The sequence below is a fragment of the Homarus americanus genome, unplaced genomic scaffold (assembly GCF_018991925.1).
Source record: "Homarus americanus isolate GMGI-L3 unplaced genomic scaffold, GMGI_Hamer_2.0 scaffold44177, whole genome shotgun sequence".
In the NCBI taxonomy this organism is placed as follows: domain Eukaryota; kingdom Metazoa; phylum Arthropoda; class Malacostraca; order Decapoda; family Nephropidae; genus Homarus; species Homarus americanus.
The window spans coordinates 67,468-90,553 of NW_024739698.1; the positions used below are offsets into that span (position 1 = coordinate 67,468).

Sequence of the window (23,086 nt, forward strand, 5' to 3'; positions counted from 1 at the left end):
TTTTACAATGTCTCTGTACTGTTGTCTGTGTCTTACCGTCTGTGTGTTGGGATGTTATTTGTCTGTTTGTTAATATCTATCTATAATATTTACATTTTCTGTCTATTTTATCATCACAGAACTATCAAACATCACAGTATAAGAAGGTTTCTCAGATGTGACTCTGCCCTGCCAACACCCCCATAGGGCAAGACACCCAGGTAAACACTACATAACCTTTTCTGCTGCATTTGCATATCGTCACCATCGACCATGTAATGCAACACGACGGCAGCTGCAGTGGCGTTGCATTGTTACTGTGTCATATGCAGTCACCCGAGGGGGGGAGCGAAGAATGCATCCTCCACCTATGCAGTTTTTTACCTATGCACTCATGCCCTGTGAGCAGAAGTTTTTTGCAGCGTTTCTTTTCTTTCCTCTTTGCTCTTGAGGGAGGAAGCGAGGGTGACGACAGAGGAGGGTGGGAGAGAGGAGGAGGGGAGCCTGATGCTGCTGCAGTGTGGGAAGGAGGAGAGGGACACCCTACGGCGACTCCAAAGAAAAAGGGCAAATGCAGCGTTTTTTATGTCCCTCCAGATGCAGTTTTTATCGGGTACTGCAGAGTGAGGGGCGATAGAGGCCTCTTCGTTTTCCCATAGTTAGGAAACGTTCTTCATTTTATCTAAAAGCTGAAATAAAATGACTTATAATTATTACAAACGAATGATTCCCCCCCCCCACACACACACCTGTAGCTGTATGTAGTCTAGTGTGACCATTGCATAGTATCTGTCTCAGGCTAGTCAACAAAACAGTAAATTTCGTTCACTTAGATCTTAATAATCTCATTAACTCAAAAAATGACTTTAGTTTTCAAAATCACGTGAAACTATCAGCCACTAACATCATATAACGCTAACATACAAACTACTTAAAAGAGATGCAATACTATTCTTTCATAATACGGATTTGCCAGAGCGACAAACTTCTTGAAAGGAACGATATGAAATGAAAAATCGTCGTTCCTTCTTGACACGTTGGGGCGGGTGTGTGCAGGGGTCGGCAGGTGTCTCTGAGAATGCATCAGCGGGGTCATCTTGTGTTGACATATTCTTTACTTATTTATGAGGTTATCAGGTGATATTTATAATATTTAACTATTAGATACTGTAGTTCTGTCTCTTTATATTCTGGCGGTGCAGTAACAGACGAGACCGGTTTAGCAAGTAGAAGAAAATGCAGAGGAAGGAATGAACTATATGGCAGCATTGAGGTGCAGTGCCTTGCATAATTGGCTACAGTGTAATTCATGGTGTTAAGGTCGGAAGTCGTGGTGGTGGTGATGCAGTGGACGACCTAGAGGCTGATGCTTGTTGTTAGTGGTGGTGGTAAGGCCGCCGGGTGCACTTGCATTATATTGCAGGCCAGATATGCAACATTGGTGCAGTGTGAGCAGGTCTCTCGTGCAGAACGGACCACATCCCCCCACCACACAACACAACAGCGAAACACCTACAACAACAGTACAACTATGCAGGACAAGTAAGTTGAATGCATTTTTATCGTGTGTTATATGCATTAATGCAGGTAGCGTCATTAATGCAGATTTATGCAGCCTTTGACGGGATTGATGATGATGGTGCAGGTGATAAATTAGACGAAGTGAGTGTTAAGGTAAATCCGTGTTACTCAGATCACTGAACCTCCGGGTGTAACGCTACTGTACAACTGTTACTATTATTATTATTACTTTTAATTGACTGTATTTCCTGTGGAGTTTTATCAGTACTGTTATATGATTATCAATCTTAACATTGCCACCCTTATTACTACTACTGATCTGATTACTCTCATCTGATATCACTAGTTTATGTAGACGGAAATGAAAAAAAAAACCACACAAATAATGCAAGAACTTAGGAACTCAGTCATCAGTCATTCGTGTAAAGAAAAAAATAATATTGATTTGTTTGGCAGGATTTGTATATTTTTCACTGTACTGTATTACATTACAGTAGACATGTGTAACCTGTAATAGTCGTTTAGTGATGACTTGTGTAACTGTTAATATTATGCGCCCGTAATACATTATAATCAACCCAACGTAAAACTTCAAGAAAACCTGTTATATCTAATTTGAACTAGGTGAACATTTCCCTTAAGTGTATATTATATGGTAAATTTATTCATATATCATGAATGTCTATCTCTCATTTTATATACGAGAAAAAATTTGGATTTATTTTTATACATGACCGGGAAATGTTATTCACTTAAAGAATATTCATTGTTATAAGAGTCAATATACCAATTAGGTTAAAATATATACATAATTGATTGATTAATAGAATTATAAAATATATTAATCTATCGTATATACATAAACAGTAATGCTCCTAATTGTTAAAAAAAAAAATAGTAAAACCACAACAATTGCTCCGGGCCAACATGTCATCGCCTCTATATAAACATTACTATGATTGGTGAGGCTGTCTAGTTCCCACATATATCAGGGTTCGTGATTGGTTACCAGGATAACGGCTGTGACCAATCAGGATCGAGAATATATACAGTACGTAATGGCCTGGACGACGAATATGAGCAAAAAATATGCATCCTTGTGAACTTGCATTGGATGTGTTCGAATTCTTGAGACTCCTCACATAAAATTACTTGTAATGAACTGTACATTGTTGTGATGTCTGTATTAAGTATAATATTTAAATATCTATGTTACGTTTCAAGAATATAGATCATGGGCCTCAAATAGCTTAAATAATGGTTATCTGGTTATGCCAAAAGTGTATAAACTGATCATTCGAACAAGTGGGAGGAGGCAGGTAGGAGAGGCATTGGTTGTGGCCAAATCTTTACTGCATTCTTCCATTCATACGAGCTACCAAGTTTTCAATGGCAGATGGGCAAGAAATGTAATGTTTTCCCAGGAGTGGTTTATGATCCAGGGCTGCAGTGAAGGAAGGGGAAGCAGGGGGGAGGGGGAGGGGAAGGCGGGTAGACAAGCTGGGAGGGTGTACTGAGGGAAGAGATATATAAAATGGAAATACTTATAGGTTTAAAATAATGAAAATGGGATTATATAGATTGATGAGTACAGATAGATAATGAATAACGTAGAAAACCACAGCTTGTGATTGGCTGCCGCGTGGACTCGTGTAATCAATCAGGGTAAAGGAGGAACTATACCTGGGTAACATGCATAGTAGGTGTCTGATTCTGTAATAGAATTTGTTAGTTATTTTGCAACGTCCGTTTTATTGTTATGATTTAGTTTGTAAGTGAAATACTGTAGATTAAATAACTTGTCGTTTATCAGAATAATTGACGTTAACAATATAATTTCAATGGGGATTTATGGGGATTTATTCAATTTATGGAGTCAAGTGGGAGGAGGCAGGTAGGAGAGGCATTGGTTGTGGCCAAATCTTTGCTGCATTCCTCCTTTCATACGAGTCACAAAGTTTTCAATAGCAAATGTGGGAGAGTTGCTTGGTGTTCCCAGGACCAGATACAAGACCTGGTGATGACTGAGTGTTGGAGGAGGAAGATGTTTGTTGTTAAGTTTAGTTAGCCAAGGTTATGACTTCCCTGGCGTGACTGAAATATATTTTTTCGCGCGGAGGGAGTTTTTTTTAATACATAGTGACTTAACATAGCTAGTGGCCATCTCATGGTCAAACGTATTGAAAATGCTTGAAGTAACGAAATTTTGACGTTTTCTAACATTTTAGAAAATAGACTTTCAATATCTTCTATTACAACCACCACCCCCCAAAAAAAGTTTCGAAATTCTCATTAATATTCTTCATTTACTTTACTTTCGAATTTTTGTTAAGGAATACAAAATATTATAATTCCATCACCGATAAATTTTAAAGTGGGGATTTCTAAACACGTAGGTTTTATTCCTGTTGTAGCAGATAAAAGACAACAAGAAGGTAAATATTAGAGCTATGATAACTATTGTCTAGTTTAATAAATGAATTTGTTTACTGGAGTACAGAAACACATAGAAATCAATCAAGATTCAGCATACTTCATATTATGTGTATCGCGACGGCAAGATGGTGCAGTGACGTGCATTATTACTGCAACATGAGCCACCAGCCGAGGGAGGAGAGGAGAATGTCAGCATCGGCTTGAACTCCCGGCTGTGAGAGGGAGTTCTCTTACTCTAGAGGAGAGGGAAGGAAGAAGGGTGAGAGGAAGCTGTGTTTAATCAGATACCAAAATTTTCAATACTTATAATTAAATTTGGGTTCGTACAGTAAATGAAATAAAGTTGGGTATGCCATTTTTTAAAGTAATTATCATATTAATTATTACTGTATTTGTTATCCTTATATCGTAACATATATAACCATGAACTATAGCAGTGAAAGATATAGATAATTATTGGAGATTCCTTAAGATATTCCCAAAATAATAAAGGATTTTTAGTCCATTATATGAAGAAAGACGAGACACCACACAACACGGTCTTCTGAGATGCTAAAATGATCTTTATGAAGGGGGAGGCTGGCCTACATAGATCATGGCCTGTGATTGGCTCTCGCTGGGTGTCCTGTGACCACTCAGGATCGAGGATACGGAAGCTAGAGGGGTTGAGAGGACCGCAGTACAGGAGCAAAAACACTGCATCCTGGCCAGCTTGCATTGGGTGTGTTCGAATACCTGCATGAGACTTTCTAGATGACATTTTCCTGTAAATATAACATTGCATGTTATGATTGTTTTGCGGATTACTTTGTATTTTATATGCACCATAAGGCAATTAGATTCACAGCCTTAAAGTATAATTCTCAAGTTAAATATGTCATTTTATTCATTACTCATGCCATTCAAGAAAGAGTTAGAACACAGGGGAGCAGGCTGGTGGGAGAGGTTGAGGTCCTGGCGAAATCTTTGCTGCATTCCTCCTTTCATACGACCTACCAAGTTTTCAATGGAAAATCTGCAAGTGTTGTAAGGTATTCCCATGAAGGTAAACAGAATAGCGTGTTGCAGTGGTGGATCGTGTGGTGGACTACTCATAGAAAACGGGATTTTGGGGGCGGTGTGATAAGGAGGAAATATAAAACTAAGAAGAGGTTATTATTTATGAAACTAGTCTTGGATTTTGTATATCATTACGAATCTTCTGTTTACACTTTACAAGATTGAAGTTATTAATACATTACTTAACATTTGTAAGATTTGGATCCCAAGCGCTCAGTATCTGACTCTGGGAGAGGTGAGAGATGGAGGGTGAGAGGGGGGAAGGGAGGGAGAGAAGGAGGGAAGGTAAGAGGGAGAGGAGGAAGGAAGGTAAGAGGGAGAGAAGGAGGGAAGGTAAGAGGGAGAGAAGGAAGGAAGGTAAGAGGGAGAGAAGGAGGGAAGGTAAGAGGGAGAGAAGGAGGGAAGGTAAGAGGGCGAGAAGGAGGGAAGGTAAGAGGGAGAGAAGGAAGGAAGGTAAGAGGGAGAGAAGGAAGGAAGGTAAGAGGGAGAGAAGGAAGGAGGGTAAGAGGGAGAGAATGAAGGAAGGTAAGAGGGAGAGAAGGAAGGAAGGTAAGAGGGAGAGAAGGAGGGAAGGTAAGAGGGAGAGAAGGAGGGAAGGTAAGAGGTATAGAAGGAAGGAAGGTAAGAGGGAGAGAATGAAGGAGGGTATAAAGAGGAAGGGTGAGAGGAGATTGTAGTGTGGTGGGAAGGTATACAGAGTCGACACCGCTTGGGGACACTTAAAATAAATTTCCTCTCAAAACTACCATTACAGATATTGACATGCACGTCTGTTACTGTGTCGAGGAAAATTATGAATGAAAGAAGTAATTTACCATCTGCATATTCAATAACTTATGCACATACTCCTTAATAAATCACAGATACTTTTGGATACATTGTGTAAAAAAAAAATAACATATATTGGAAATAAAATAATACCAATTCAGGATAAAGTTGAAGTACCAGGACAATCTTCTCTAGGTATTAATTTTTTTTATACGTACGGTAAAATATAATTTGTGGGTTAGAGCTTTGCCACACAATACTGTCTTCTGAGATGCTAAAATGATCTTTATGAAGGGGGAGGCTGGCCTATATAGATCATGACCTGTGATTGGCTCTCGCTGGGTATCCTGTGACCACTCAGGATCGAGGATACGGAAGCTAGAGGGGTTGAGAGGACCGCAGTACAGGCGCAAAAACACTGCATCCTGGCCAGCTTGCATTGGGTGTGTTCGAATACCTGCATGAGCATTTCATAATAAACTTATTTTCCTTAATTTTCTTAGACTTACAAATATGATTACTACATAAATTATTTTGTGTCATATATGCAATTTGAAGCATTTAGACTTTGGGCCTCAGTACAGGGTCTTAGAGATAATTGTAAGCCATATTGATCAAGTTTTTAGTCATGAAACAGGGTTGAAACAAGCGGGAGGAGGCAGGTAGGGGAGGCAATAACGCTGGCCAAATCTTTGCTGCATTCCTCCTTTCATATGAGCCACCAAGTTTTCAATGGTATATGTGCAGGGGCAGGAAGGTGTTCCCACGACCACATGCAGGAGAGTGTTGCACTGTGTACTGTAGTGTAGGAGAGGGACTACACATAGAAAATGGGAAGAACGGATCCAAGTAGAGAGAATTTAGATAAATAGAAACGACTTTTCAAGAACGTTTGTCCTCAACTTGTAGAAAACATAATAGTTATTTACCGTTGTGTGTTGCATAATTAATCGACAGAGGAAATTAATTTAGCCATTTATAGTACACAACATTACTATAAAGAGAAGTAATGTTTAGAATAATAACACATATCATTAATATATCGCTTAATGCTTATATATTCATGATTACAAAACTCTTGTATCTCTTGGAATTTGAATATCGTAGACACCATCTTTTAATGCAATATGACAACTGATGCAGTGGCGAGCATTGTTACCTGCAACATGTGTAGCCAGCCGAGGGATGCAGCCATCACCATAAACCTTTGTGATGTTCTATTGTCCTGGGAACACCCGGCTGTGGGAAGGAGGTGCAGTGTGGTGAGCCGGGAAGGTGGAGAGAGAGACCTGCAGTGTGGCTAGGAGTGTTATAAGACACCCATTAAGAGTTCTCAGAATAAGACTAAATAAATCATTCTATCAATTGTTTGTGTTCAGTTAACTTAATATTCTCACTTACTTATATAACCCTTAAAATTAAAATAAATACCATTAAAATACTGAACGATTTGGGGAATAAGTTGTTTTTAATAAGCTTTTATTTATTTGTTTTCCTTAATATTAATGTTTTTACGGATAAAATTATGTCAACAAATATGGAATAAAGTTGGAGCTTCATAAACACAAACAAATATCAAAATACTTAAAGTATTAATAGAGGAAATTTCACATGATATATTGTCTAAAGTTTATAAATGCAACACAACTTTATGATACCAAAATGACCTTTATGAAGGGGGAGGCTGGCCTACATATAACATGGCCTATGATTGGCTCTCGCTGGGTATCCTGTGACCACTCAGGATCGAGGATACAGAAGCTAGAGGGGTTGAGAGGACCGCAGTACAGGAGCAAAAACACTGCATCCTGGCCAGCTTGCATTGGGTGTGTTCGAATACCTGCATCATTCACATTTAATAATTTTTTTACTTATCGTATTCTCTGATGCAAATATGATAATTGTAAATTTTTTATTTTACCGTATCTGAGTTTTGAAGGAGTGAAACTGTGGATTTCCAATATAAGATTTAAAAAATATATATATATGTTATTTTGAGGTTTTTAAGTTACCAAACAGAGGATTGGAACAAGTGGGAGGAGTCAGGTAGGAGAGGCATTGGTTGTGGCCAAATCTTTGCTGCATTCCTCCTTTCATACGAGCCACAAAGTTTTCAATAGCAAATGTGGGAGAGTTGCTTGGTGTTCCCAGGACCAGATACAAGACCTGGTGATGACTGTTGGAGGAGGAAGATGTTTTTATAAGCTGCTGCCATCACCTGTGTTGTGGCGGAGAAAACGGATTCAAAGAGTCCTATATGAGACAGACAGACAGACAGACAGATAGACAGATAAGAACATAATAATGAAGGAAACTGCAGCGGACCTATTGACCCATAGACAGATAGATATAGATATTACGTTCTTGATAAATTCTCTATGATTTTTTAAAGTGAAGAGTATTTACAATTTTACAAAAGTGTAGTGAATATAGTTTTTATCGCCAGCAAATGAAAAATTGTTTGAAAGATTACAGTGGAGTATTTGCCATCTCTCCCACTGTCCTCCCATCACCTTACACCACAGTACATCCTCCCATTCCTATTCCCATCATCCGATCCCACTAAACCACATCCCGTTCAACTATCTTTGCCTTTCCATCATCCTTCCCCATCACGCCATATCCTCTATCCCACCCTTCCTCCCTCCCTTTCCATCATCCTTCCCCATCACGCCATATCCTCTATCCCACCCTCCCTCCCTCCTTTTCCATCATTCTTCCCCATCACACCACATCCTCCATCCCACCCTTCCTCCCTCCCTTTCCATCATCCTTCCCCATCACGCCATATCCTCTATCCCACCCTCCCTCCCTCCTTTTCCATCATTCTTCCCCATCACACCACATCCTCCATCCCACCCTCTCTTCCATCCCACCATCCCTTCCATTCCATCATCCCTCAACACAATCTCGGGCGGTCCTTGGACAAAAGAATATATTAAAAAAAAATCAAGATACAAGGCTGCACTGTTCCCTCCTCCCTCGGTTGGTTGCAAATGTTGCAGTAACAATGCACACCACTGCACCAGGTGTCGTGTTGCATTACCTGGTTGGTTGTGGCGATATGCAAATTATAAGTTAGAATTCATGTCAGGATCTACACTTTACAAATGTTAAGTGAAGCGTTAATGACTTGAGACCTGTTCAAGAAGTGAGTGATCAGTGCCAATATTGTCACATATTATTTCTTAAACAATTTACTTTTATTAATTTTTGGTGATGGAGGCAGCTTATAAAAACCTCTTCCTCCTCCAACAGTCATCACCAGGTCTTGTATCTGGTCCTGGGAACACCAAGCAACTCTCCCACATTTGCTATTGAAAACTTTGTGGCTCGTATGAAAGGAGGAATGCAGCAAAGATTTGGCCACAACCAATGCCTCTCCTACCTGACTCCTCCCACTTGTTCCAACCTTCCACATGATGACTTCAAGAGATCATCAGAATGAAATACATTTTTCCTGGATAATTACACATTGAAATCTTAAATCAAAGCGTTTTAAAACTTTCATATAACAGAAAATACATGCAAAACAATGAAGCATTATAAAATATAACCCAGGAGACGCTAAGTTCATTTACAGTGATTCAGGCATCCGAACACATTCAATGCAAGTTGTAAAAGATGCAGAATTTTTTACCCTAGTACTGCTACAAGGCCCTTAACCCCCCCCCCCAAGCTGCCGTGTCTTCCACCCTGAATGGTTACAGGGTAGCGAGAAAGAGCCAATCATAGGCCATGATTTATGTAGGGTAAGCTAAGCTCCTCCCCTCTACACACATAAGTTTCTGGACATAATTTGACACTAATATATAATATACCTAAACGGATGGACCACAAAACATAATTCTGGTCGACAAAAAGAAAAATAATTTAGTTAAATCATTACATCTTTCATCCTTATCTTCTGAGTCATTAAGGTAAATGCATCACTAATAGGCATGTAAAGTATGTGAAGTCGATAAAGAAAACTAAACAATAATACTTTCGTTATATTTACACAATAATAATTTAGTGAAGTTGGCTGATGAAGACTCTGTTATGTGGAGGTGTGGGAAGCATGAGACAAGGAACAATGTTTAGTACTGAGGGGTCTCCTTCGGGGGTTGTCTACCTGGAGTACCTTCGCCTCGACACTGCAACTATCCATCCCTCTGCCCGCCTCCCCCTCCCTCCCTATCCTTAACCCTACACGCCATACTGCAGTCCTCCATCCCACTGTCCCTCCCTATCCTTAACCCTACACACCACACTGCAGTCCTCTCCCCCGTCCCCCCCCGTCCCTTCAAACCAAAATACAGTTCCTATCCTATCTCCTTTCCACCATCCCTTCCCAGTGTTCATCCCAGCCTCTCTTTTTATCCCCCAGTAATAGAGAACCATTAGACAAGAAGCTTAAGATGATGGCCACATCCTCTGGTCAGCTCAGATCTCTATGCTGGTTGAGTATGTTGCAGTAACAATGAACACCATTGCAACAGCTGTCGTCTTGCATTTCGTGGTTGGTGGTCACGATATGCAAATCATAGTGCACCTTGAGTTCTGTAGCTCCATACTAAAGAAACGCCAACAGCTGTACTGATTTTATCTTATACCAGCGATAACAAGAAATACTACATAAGTCCGTTTATATAAATCACGGCTTGTGAATGGCTGATCCTGGGTAACCTGTGACTACTCACGCTCGGGGATACGGAAGCTAAAAGGGTTGAGAGCACCTCAGTAAAGTACAAGGGCAAAACCGCTGCATCCTGTCCAGCTTGCATTGGATGTGTTCGAATCCTAGAAAAGGTCGATATGAATCGTTTCTCCAGTGTTTTGTTTAATGATATATTTGTGATTTATATCTAAAAACTTGTTTTGTTTTTTCAGAGTTAACCATTACTTTATTTAAGGTGTCAAGGCCTGAATTTTAATTGATATTTGTATGTTTATTCTGACTATCATTTTCAGGTCAACAGAGGATTGGAACAAGTGGGAGGAGCCAGGTAGGAGAGGCATTGGTTGTGGCCAAATCTTTGCTGCATTCCTCCTTTCATACGAGCCACAAAGTTTTCAATAGCAAATGTGGGAGAGTTGCTTGGTGTTCCCAGGACCAGATACAAGACCTGGTGATGACTGTTGGAGGAGGAAGAGGTTTTTATAAGCTGCCGCCATCACCTGTGTTGTGGCGGAGAACTACCATAGAAAACGGGTTATTATTATTATTATTATTATTATTATTATTATTATTATTATTATTATTATTATTATTATTATTATTATTAACTCGAGGAACTTCAGATGAATGAAAGATACAAACTTCACTTGTACACTTCTCGCCAAAGTAATTTTCTGATACGTTGGGAAACCTTTCGTATTTTCCTGATACTTTGGAGACGACGGAGGAGAAACGGGAAGGGGAGAAGAGATGACGGTGAAGAGGTCAGTGGAGAAGAGGTGAGAGGAGAAAGAGGAGAAGATGCAAGGAGAGAAGGGATAAGGGGAGGGAAGGAAGGCGAGGAAGAGAGGAAGTGGTGAGGGTAAAGGAAAAGAGGGAGGGAGGGAGGGAGGGAAAGGAGGTACACACTGTGGGAAAATCCGGGAAAGGAGTCAATGCAGCGTTGTGGAGTGTTGTGAAGATGGAGTTTTTGTGAGGGAATGAGGGAGAGAGGGTAGGGAGAGTGAGGGAGGGCAGGGAGAGTGAGGGAGGGCAGGGTGAGTGAGGCAGGGAAAGGAGAGTGAGGGAGGGAAAGGAGAGTGAGGGAGGGAAAGGAGAGTGAGGGAGGGCAAAGAGTAGGAGAGGGAAAGGAGGAGTGAGGAGGGGAAAGGAGAGGGAAGGAGGGAAGCTATAACACTGTATATACTAATCACTACAATATCTTCTAACTCTTCTACAGATTGATACAATTACTGTTGTATATTGTATTCGTGTAGTACTTTGAATTAATAATTATAGTTGATTAAGTTTACCGTCGCTTATATAAATATATTTTTGATAAAGTAAATAAGATTGAAACTGAATTTAGAATAATATTAATATTATGAACATTTATATAATTTAAACAGATAGGTTGATATTAAACACTGAGAGACAGACGGGCAGGAGCGACGCCTTGGCCAGCAGGTGTCTGGGGGTGCAGAGCGCGGGACAACCCGGCGTTAGGGAGGCTTTATGTAATGAATTATACTCTGGGGCCTTTAACAACTTCCTTTACAAACAAAGATCATTATTACATTATAAACTTGGGTGATTTATGTATTAAACCAACTAACATAAGTGTTTTTTGACAGACGGGACAACGGAGGAAGAATGAACGATATGGCAGCATTGAGGTGCAGTGCCTTGCATAATTGGCTACAGTGTAATTCATGGTGTTAAGGTCGGAAGTCGTGGTGGTGGTGATGCAGTGGACGACCTAGAGGCTGATGCTTGTTGTTAGTGGTGGTGGTAAGGCCGCCAGGTGCACTTGCATTATATTGCAGGCCAGATATGCAACATTGGTGCAGTGTGAGCAGGTCTCTCGTGCAGAACGGACCACATCCCCCCACCACAACAGCGACCAACTTTATAAGGTGTGTGATGTATATATAAACATCTTTATTAATGGCTGGATTAAATATTTTATATACACACCTATATAATAATTTATATACTTAACCACTGCAACATATAACACTTATAAATATAACCGATATAACACATAGCTATATACTGCCGCTACATCCTGACGATCTCTGTTGGACTAATGCTCTACAATTACTCGGCAATGATAATGGTGATCTTAACACGGGTAATGGCGTGATAATTAGTTTTATCTGTAGTTTACTGCCACTGACACAAGCGTATTATGACTGTAATATAAAACCAAACCAAAACAGTAGACCGTAACAGTTTGTACGAATATCAATGGTAAATAATAGGAAAAGCGACCTTATGAACGATGAGGCTGACCCTACATAAAACACGGACTGTGATTGGCTCCGGTAGTGAATGCTGCGACCAATCAGAATGGAGAATGCAGCTACGAGCCGGGTTGTGAAGCAAAAACGTTGCATCCTGGGTAACTTGCATTGATTTGTCCGATTACCTTGTGTGGTGTTTTAAAAATTGTTACTTTAATGTTTTCCTAAAGATATACGAGATATTTACAACGTGTATTTTTACTCCAGGATAATACGTAGCTCTTATTTATTCTTAAACACACAATCTTGCCTATTTCGTGTGTTTATATAACGATTTGTCTGTCTCACAAGTCAATAAGTAGAAGATTCGAACAAGTGACACCCTAGGTAGTAGAGGCAGTGGTCCTGGTGAAATCTTTGCTGCATTCATCCTTTCACACCAGCAACAAAGTTTTCAATGGAAGATCTGTAAGAAAGGTTAAGTTTTCCCACCACTTACTGTCTGGTGAAGGAGTTTGACTGATGTGTGTTTTGAGGAGTTCACATTACTTAGGGCACAATTAAGTAGAGGAATAAATAAGGTTTAATAATTGTTTCTTATATTGGGTGATTCATGATGGGAGAGTTTGATGGTGAAATATTTCATATAAATTGTTGTAAATTATGAATAGTGAAGACAGTTGATGACACAATGAAGCAATTACAGTATAGTCCAATGTCGCCATCTGAACTACACAAATTAAATAGTTAAGGAAATGACGCATCAAATGTAAAGACTTTCGTTTACACAAAGTAAACAGATAGGTTTATATTAAACACTGAGAGACAGACGGGCAGGAGCAACGCCTCGGCCAGCAGGTGTCTGGGGGTGCAGAGCGCGGGACAACCCGGCGTTAGGGAGGCTTTATGTAATGAATTATACTCTGGGGCCTTTAACAACTTCCTTTACAAACAAAGATCATTATTACATTATAAACTTGGGTGATTTATGTATTAAAACAACTAACATAAGTGTTTTTTGACAGACGGGACAACAGAGGAAGAATGAACTATATGGCAGCATTGAGGTGCAGTGCCTTGCATAATTGGCTACAGTGTAATTCATGGTGTTAAGGTCGGAAGTCGTGGTGGTGGTGATGCAGTGGACGACCCAGAGGCTGATGCTTGTTGTTAGTGGTGATGGTAAGGCCGCCAGGTGCACTTGCATTATATTGCAGGCCAGATATGCAACATTGGTGCAGTGTGAGCAGGTCTCTCGTGCAGAACGGACCACATCCACACAACACAACAACAGCGACCAACTTTATAAGGTGTGTGATGTATATATAAACATCTTTATTAATGGCTGGATTAAATATTTTATATACACACCTATATAATAATTTATATACTTAACCACTGCAACATATAACACTTCTAAATATAACCGATATAACACATAGCTATATACTGCCGCTACATCCTGACGATCTCTGTTGGACTAATGCTCTACAATTACTCGGCAATGATAATGGTGATCTTAACACGGGTAATGGCGTGATAATTAGTTTTATCTGTAGTTTACTGCCACTGACACAAGCGTATTATGAATGTTTGTAATATAAAACCATAACAAAACAGTAGACCGAAACAGTTTGTACGAATATCAATGGTAAATAATACGAAAAGCGACCTTATGAACGATGAGGCTGACCCTACATAAAACACGGACTGTGATTGGCTCCGGTAGTGAATGCTGCGACCAATCAGAATGGAGAATGCAGCGACAAGCCGGGTAACTTGCATTGATTTGTCCGATTACCTTGTGTGGTGTTTTAAAAATTGTTACTTTAATGTTTTCCTAAAGATATACGAGATATTTACAACGTGTATTTTTACTCCAAGATAATACCTAGCTCTTATTTATTCTTAAACACACAATCTTGCCTATTTCGTGTGTTTATATAACGATTTGTCTGTCTCACAAGTCAATAAGTAGAAGATTCGAACAAGTGAGACATCCTAGGTAGGAGAGGCATTGGTTGTGACCAAATCTTTGCTGCATTCATCCTTTCACACCAGCAACAAAGTTTTCAATAGCAAATGTGGGAGAGTTGCTTGGTGTTCCCAGGACCAGATACAAGACCTGGTGATGACTGTTGGAGGAGGAAGAGGTTTTTATAAGCTGCCGCCATCACCTGTGTTGTGGCGGAGAACTACCATAGAAAACGGGTTATTATTATTATTATTATTATTATTATTATTATTATTATTATTATTAACTCGAGGAACTTCAGATGAATGAAAGATAAAAACTTCACTTGTACACTTCTCGCCAAAGTAATTTTCTGATACGTTGGGAAACCTTTCGTATTTTCCTGATACTTTGGAGACGACGGAGGAGAAACGGGAAGGGGAGAAGAGATGACGGTGAAGAGGTCAGTGGAGAAGAGGTGAGAGGAGAAAGAGTAAGTGGAGAAGATGCAAGGAGAGAAGGGATAAGGGGAGGGAAGGAAGGCAGGTAAGAGGAAGTGGTGAGGGTAAAGGGCCTGCAGGGGTGGGGAAGGGAAAGGAGGTACACACTGTGGGAAAGTCAGGGAAAGGAGTCAATGCAGCGTTGTGGAGTGTTGTGAAGATGGAGTTTTTGTGAGGGAATGAGGGAGAGAGGGTAGGGAGAGTGAGGGAGGGCAGGGAGAGTGAGGGAGGGCAGGGTGAGTGAGGGAGGGAAAGGAGAGTGAGGGAGGGAAAGGAGAGTGAGGGAGGGAAGCTATAACACTGTATATACTAAACACTACAATATCTTCTAACTCTTCTACAGATTGATACAATTACTGTTGTATATTGTATTCGTGTAGAACTTTGAATTAATAATTATAGTTGATTAAGTTTACCATCGCTTATATAAATATATTTTTTATAAAGTAAATAAGATTGAAACTGAATTTAGAATAATATTAATATTATAAACATTTATATAATTTAAACAGATTGGTTGATATTAAACACTGAGAGACAGACGGGCAGGAGCGACGCCTCGGCCAACAGGTGTCTGGGGGGGACAACCTGGCGTTAGGGAGGCATTATGTAATGAATTATACTCTGCGGCCTTTAACAACTTCCTTTACAAACAAAGATCATTATTACATTATAAGCTTGGGTGATTTATGTATTAAAACAACTGACATAAGTGTTTTTTGACAGACGGGACAACGGAGGAAGAATGAACGATATGGCAGTATTGAGGTGCAGTGCCTTGCATAATTGGCTACAGTGTAATTCATGGTGTTAAGGTCGGAAGTCGTGGTGGTGGTGATGCAGTGGACGACCTAGAGGCTGATGCTTGTTGTTAGTGGTGGTGGTAAGGCCGCCAGGTGCACTTGCATTATATTGCAGGCCAGATATGCAACATTGGTGCAGTGTGAGCAGGTCTCTCGTGCAGAACGGACCACATCCCCCCACCACAACAGCGACCAACTTTATAAGGTGTGTGATGTATATATAAACATCTTTATTAATGGCTGGATTAAATATTTTATATACACACCTATATAATAATTTATATACTTAACCACTGCAACATATAACACTTCTAAATATAACCGGTATAACACATAGCTATATACTGCCGCTACATCCTGACGATCTCTGTTGGACTAATGCTGTACAATTACTCGTCAATGATAATGGTGATCTTAACACGGGTAATGGCGTGATAATTAGTTTTATCTGTAATTTACTGCCACTGACACAAGCGTATTATGACTGTTTGTAATATAAAACCATAACAAAACAGTAGACCGAAACAGTTTGTACGAATATCAATGGTAAATAATACGAAAAGCGACCTTATGAACGATGAGGCTGACCCTACATAAAACACGGACTGTGATTGGCTCCGGTAGTGAATGCTGTGACCAATCAGAATGGAGAATGCAGCGACGAGCCGGGTTGTGAAGCAAAAACGTTGCATCCTGGGTAACTTGCATTGATTTGTCCGATTACCTTGTGTGGTGTTTTAAAAATTGTTACTTTAATGTTTCCCTAAAGATATACGAGATATTTCCAACGTGTATTTTTACTCCAGGATAATACGTAGCTCTTATTTATTCTTAAACACACAATCTTGCCTATTTCGTGTGTTTATATAACGATTTGTCTGTCTCACAAGTCAATAAGTAGAAGATTCGAACAAGTGACACCCTAGGTAGTAGAGGCAGTGGTCCTGGTGAAATCTTTGCTGCATTCATCCTTTCACACCAGCAACAAAGTTTTCAATGGAAGTTCTGTAAGAAATGTTAAGTTTTCCCACCACTTACTGTCTGGTGAAGGAGTTTGACTGACGTGGGTTTTGAGTTCACATTACTTAGGGCATAATTAAGTAGAGGAATAAATAAGGTTTAATAATTGTTTCTTATATCGGGTGATTCATGATGGGAGAGTTTGATGGTGAAATATTTCATATAAATTGTTGTAAATTATGAATAGTGAAGACAGTTGATGACACAATGAAACAATTACAGTATAGTCCAATGTCGCCATCTGAACTACACAAATTAAATAGTTAAGGACATGACGCATCAAATGTAAAGACTTTCGTTTACACAAAGTAAACAGATAGGTTGATATTAAACACTGAGAGACAGACGGGCAGGAGCGACACCTCGGCCAGCAGGTGTCTGGGGGTGCAGAGCGCGGGACAACCCGGCGTTAGGGAGGCTTTATGTAATGAATTATACTCTGCGGCCTTTAACAACTTACTTTACAAACAAAGATCATTATTACATTATAAACTTGTGTGATTTATGTATTAAAACAACTGACATAAGTGTTTTTTGACAGACGGGACAACAGAGGAAGAATGAACTATATGGCAGCATAGAGGTGCAGTGCCTGGCATAATTGGCTACAGTGTAATTCATGGTGTTAAGGTCGGAAGTCGTGGTGGTGGTGATGCAGTGGACGACCTAGAGGCTGATGCTTGTTGTTAGTGATGGTAAGACCGCCAGGTGCACTTGCATTATATTGCAGACCAGATATGCAACATTGGTGCAGTGTGAGCAGGTCTCTCGTGCAGAACGGACCACCTCCACATAACACAACAGCAACCAACTTTATAAGGTGTGTGATGTATATATAAACATCTATATTAATGGGTGGATTAAATATTTTATATACACACCTATATAATAATTTATATACTTAACCATTGCAACATATAACACTTATAAATATAACCGATATAACACATAGCTATATACTGCCGTTACATCCTGACGATCTCTGTTGGACTAATGCTCTACAATTACTCGGCAATGATAATGGTGATCTTAACACGGGTAATGGCGTGATAATTAGTTTTATCTGTAGTTTACTGCCACTGACACAAGCGTATTATGAATGTTTGTAATATAAAACCATAACAAAACAGTAGACCGAAACAGTTTGTACGAATATCAATGGTAAATAATAGGAAAAGCGACCTTATGAACGATGAGGCTGACCCTATATAAAACATAGACTGTGATTGGCTCCGGTAGTGAATGCTGCGACCAATCAGAATGGAGAATGCAGCGACGAGCCGGGTTGTGAAGCAAAAACGTTGCATCCTGGGTAACTTGCATTGATTTGTCCGATTACCTTGTGTGGTGTTTTAAAAATTATTACTTCAATATTTCCCTAAAGATATACGAGATATTTCCAACATTTATTTTTACTCCAGGATAATATATAGCTCTTATTTATTCTTAAACACAGAATCTTGCCTATTTCGTGGGTTTATATAACGATTTGTCTGTCTCACAAGTCAATAAGTAGAAGATTCGAACAAGTGAGACACCCAAGGTAGTAGAGGCAGTGGTCCTGGTGAAATCTTTGCTGCATTCATCCTTTCACACCAGCAACAAAGTTTTCAATGGAAGTTCTGTAAGAAATGTTAAGTTTTCCCACCACTTACTGTCTGGTGAAGAAGGAGTTTGACTGACGTGGGTTTTGAGTTCACATTACTTAGGACACAATTAAGTAGAAGAATAAATAAGGTTTAATAATTGTTTCTTATATCGGGTGATTCATGAGGGGAGAGTTTGATGGTGAAATATTTCATATAAATTGTTGTAAATTATGAATAGTGAAGACAGTTGATGACACAATGAAGCAATTACAGTATAGTCCAATGTCGCCATTATAGCTAAACATCACCTGTGTTGTGGCGGAGAACTACCATAGAAAAGGGGACTCATGGCAAGATGTATTAACGTGTTTATAATCCTTTAAATGTAATTAATGCAGGATATGTTAGTTACATTTTCTGGTATACTGTGAATACTTGATGTTGTCGCACTATGTTTAAGATCTTTAATTACTTGTAGCTGCAAAGAATGATACAATGATACAATAATTGATAACATTTATGAGGAAGCTATTAACTGATCCTCTTCGTCACTTGGAGGTAAATCAACTACATAATAACTATCATAAATTCCAGACGTTTATTGAAATTCAACTAAAATTCTATTGCCAGACATAACTTTAACCCGTTTCTGCTAGTAAACTTTTAACCCCGCGGACGATATACATAAAACTTGGACTGTGATTGGCTGTTGGGCAGGACCTCGCGACCAACCAGGATCGAGAATGCAGGTAACTTGCATTGAAATGTTCGAATCCATTATATAAATCCAATGTATTTTATTTTTTGTTGTTGAAAATTTTACACAATTGACGTTGGAATTTTACGTGTAATATTGATGAGTGAATATGAAGCTTTTCTGTACTTCTAGAAGCATCAGTCATTAATGTAATAAGATTTTATGAGTATTTACATTTTCATACAAGTCAAGAAACCATACATTCGAACACACGGGAGGAGGTAGGTAATATGTGTCAGTCGTGGTTAAAATCTTTGGTGTTTTCTTCCTTTCATCCCTGGTAGCAAGTTTTTAATGGTACTTCTGCAGGAGATGCGAGGTGTTCTCAAGAGCGATTAAAAAAAAGTAATATGCCAGTGTACAGTGAGTAGTCAGAGGAGGAGGAGGGTGTTTTTATAGCTGTGGGCGTCATAGAAAACGGGGAAGGAAGGATTTGTTCTTGTAGGGGAGCCTTAAAGAGAAGTAGATTGTGTTATTACCAATGGGTTATTGTAGTTGTTGCTTTTAGTTTAATTTTTTTAGAAATTTTAACAGTGATTATTGTAATTTAGGCACAGGATTTTATTAATTAACTTAGGACAATGAAATACATAACAAATTACTTTCCTCAATGGATTCTGTGTCAAGATTTAACTATCCTTATTAATTTGAATTTATTTGTCTTATAAATCTGTATGATAACCTCTGTAAAGTTAGATTAATATACTAAAACAGATACAATAATTAGTTATAACACCAGGGGTCACATAATACTACCAGACCTTCGTTTTCTATGATTACTTCCTCTTGAAACCAAACATCTTCAGCCACCGACATTGCAACGTTGCCATCCACCGCCTGGTACGTATTCGTGGGAACACATTACAACACTTGCAGATCTTCCATTGAAAACTTAGCAACTCGAATGAAAGGAGGAATGCAGCAAAGATTTCGCCAGGACCTCAACCTCTCCCACCAGCCTCCTCCCCTGTGTTCCAATCCTTGACTTGTTATTGGGATGAGAATAAAATCCAATATGCCATAAAATTTATATATAAAAGAGTTAACATTAATATTTATGATTATTTATTTATGGTCCTAATACCCAAAATCCTTATAAACCTTAACAGAAAAATTATGTTTAAGAAAATGCGTTGTCTAAAATCTAGAAAATTTCACGGAATCGAACACATTCAATGCAAGTCTACACTCTTAACCCTGATTGGTCATGGAAACTCAACAACAGCCAATCACCGTCCATGGTTAACACGAACCAGTATATCCTTTCATAAGACTGTTTTTACTATGTTTTATCAATGATTCATGAACCTTATTGACAACTTGTACCTTTTTTTTTTCAGTGTAATGCAGAGTTATGCAGTACAGTGGTTTACTTAGGAAAGGAAATACACTGATTGACTGCATGTGTATGTTAAGTAATTTTTTTTTGCAACTCGGAATTTGCTTTTGTAATTGAGTTTAAATGTGTTATAAGTTGTTCTTGGCAATTATTTTTAAACTAATTAATTGCTCTGTATATGATATATTAAGATTAATGTGGCGTCAGCTTATAAAAACATCTTCCTCCTCCAACAGTCATCACCAGGTCTTGTATCTGGTCCTGGGAACACCAAGCAACTCTCCCACATTTGCTATTGAAAACTTTGTGGCTCGTATGAAAGGAGGAATGCAGCAAAGATTTGGCCACAACCAATGCCTCTCCTACCTGCCTCCTCCCACTTGACTCCATAAATTGAATAAATCCCCATAAATCCCCATTGAAATTATATTGTTAACGTCAATTATTCTGATATATGACAAGTTATTTAATCTACAGTATTTCACTTACAAACTAAATCATAACAATAAAACGGACGTTGCAAAATAACTAACAAATTCTATTACAGAATCGGACACCTACTATGCATGTTACCCAGGTATAGTTCCTCCTTTACCCTGATTGATTACACGAGTCCAAGCGGCAGCCAATCACAAGCTGTGGTTTTCTACGTTATTCATTATCTATCTGTACTCATCAATCTATATATCCCATTTTCATTATTTTAAACCTATAAGTATATCCATTTTATATATCTCTTCTCTCAGTACACCCTCCCAGCTTGTCTACCCGCCTTCCCCCCTCCCCCTCCTCCCTGCTTCCCCTTCCTTCACTGCAGCCTTGGGTCATAAACCACTCCTGGGAAAACATTACATTTCTTGCCCATCTGCCATTGAAAACTTGGTAGCTCGTATGAAAGGAAGAATGCAGTAAAGATTTCGCCAGAACCAATGTCTCTACCCTTCCCGCCTTCCTGTTGCTGTTCGTACACGTGGTATTTGACTTTGTTTTATCGGGTAGAATGAATACAAACTACAGAACGAGTCCAAACTTACAGGTCAATATTAAGAACTTGTGTAGATTTTCTTAATTATTTAATACTTACGAATTAATTGCCAATCACAGCCTCTCCTGTATGTATGGGCGTTTCTCACTCGCTGTATTTGCGTTATTTTTTGTTAGTATTGTAATTTTATTGTAAATTTTGTTGTTGTAAAGTGTAGTAATTTATTAATCGATTTATTTTTACTATCTTTCCCTGTTGTGTCTATTTCATTACCTGTCTGTCATATTATGTCTATCATGAATCATTATGTATATATTTCGATATATTCTCATCACTCTATATCTGGATCCATATAATTGTATATATTTTTTCATTTCTCAGCAATAAATCTGTTTTGTATGTGAGGCGACGGTCACCAATAAAACGTCACCTCCCTCTTCTTCTTCCTGCTCTTCTTCCTCCTCCTCCTCCTCTGCAACACGGTCTTCTGTATATACACTCGTGGGAAAACCTTGTAACGTTTGCAGGTCTTCTATAGAAAATTTAGTGGGTCGTATGAAAGGAAGACTGCAGCAAAGATTTAACCAGAAAAAAAACCCTCTTCTACCTGGTCCTGTCGCACTTGTTTCAACCCTCGACTTGATTAATATATATTACAATACTTATAAAATGATTAAATCCAGATATCGACCACTAACATAAAATATACAATAATTTATCAATTTATTTATCATTGTACTGAAAATAATGTTTATATAATTAAAAAAAATATATATGTATTTTTTCTTTAAAGTAGTGAGAGGAATCGGACAAGTTCAATGCACGCTAACTAGTTCCAATGTTTTTACCGTCAACTCTGCTGGTATACCTCTTGCTGCACTCCCATTGGTCGTATGGTCCGCAACGACAGCCAATCCCAGCCCAGTATATGTAAAACAGGGTGGGTTACATTGCAGGACAAAGCAGACACACACACAAACACACAGACACACACACAGAAACACACACACACAGACAGACATGGTTAGGTTACGTCAGGTTATGTCAGGTCAGGTAAAATAATGTCAGGTTAGGTCAGGTTAGGTAAAATAATGTCAGGCCAGGCTAGGTTAGGTTAGGATAGGTTAGGTTAGGTTAGGATAGGTTAAATCATGTCCAGTACACCTGATCCACTGTACGGGTCAATCAGTGTGACGCTGAGGTGTATGGATAGGCGGTGACATGCATGGATAGGCGGTGAGATGCATGGATAGGATAGGATGCATGTGGATGGGCGGTGGGCATGGATAGGCGGTGATGCATGGATAGGCGGTGAGGTGCATGGATAGGAGATGCATGGATAGGCGGTGAGATGCATGGATAGGCGGTGACATGCATGGATAGGTGGTAGAAGCATGGATAGGCGGTGACATGCATGGATAGGCGGTGAGGTGCATGGATAGGTGGTGATGCGTGGATAGACGGTGAGGTGCATGGATAGGCGGTGATGTG

At 39.2% G+C, this 23,086-nt stretch overlaps 1 long non-coding RNA gene across 4 annotated transcripts; it reads left to right on the forward strand.

Moving 5' to 3' along the window:
* Positions 1–1,224: 1,224 nt before the first annotated feature.
* On the forward strand, positions 1,225–22,033 carry LOC121874972. Of its 4 annotated transcripts, XR_006090522.1 has the most exons (8): positions 1,225–1,521; positions 10,717–10,957; positions 12,037–12,318; positions 13,674–13,958; positions 15,829–16,110; positions 17,467–17,745; positions 20,612–20,677; positions 20,847–22,033. It is a non-coding gene; the product is annotated as an uncharacterized LOC121874972 (long non-coding RNA). The 4 variants fall into 4 exon arrangements; XR_006090524.1 differs by lacking the exon at positions 17,467–17,745; XR_006090523.1 differs by lacking the exon at positions 15,829–16,110.
* The last annotated feature ends 1,053 nt before the right edge of the window (positions 22,034–23,086 follow it).